Source organism: Mustelus asterias, chromosome 19, assembly GCF_964213995.1.
Source record: "Mustelus asterias chromosome 19, sMusAst1.hap1.1, whole genome shotgun sequence".
Classification (NCBI taxonomy): Eukaryota; Metazoa; Chordata; class Chondrichthyes; order Carcharhiniformes; family Triakidae; genus Mustelus; species Mustelus asterias.
This window is the reverse complement of record NC_135819.1, coordinates 54097199-54097641: the sequence shown is the minus strand read 5'-3', so window position 1 is coordinate 54097641 and position 443 is coordinate 54097199.

Genomic DNA, 443 nt, shown 5'->3' with positions numbered 1-443 from the left:
TGTAAAACTTAAAATCTATAATTTACTTAATTAAACAACATTATTAAATGCAGCAATATGCAGGCTCCCAACTACTATGTCCGAAGTCATTTTGACCAGCGGAATAACAATGTACATTTTACCTATGAAATGGATTACACATGAAAGCAAGACTAAGCCCAATTTAACCTTTTCATTCATGAATTTTAAATGTTGTGGTGCTGTTCACAACTTCTGTGGAGCACAATATTCCTATGTTCCTGGAAGAATTGGTAGTCAAGGAATGTAGATAATCATAATGAACAAATGATCAGAACAAGGGTAAAAAGAGGATAGAAATTATATAGTGAGCTGAACTTAATGAATTCAGGTATTCTGAATTAAATTTGAAGACCAAGGGCCTGATTTTACCATTTTCATTCTAAGTGCTGAATCTGGGTGCAATTCAGATCTGACTTGGGAAT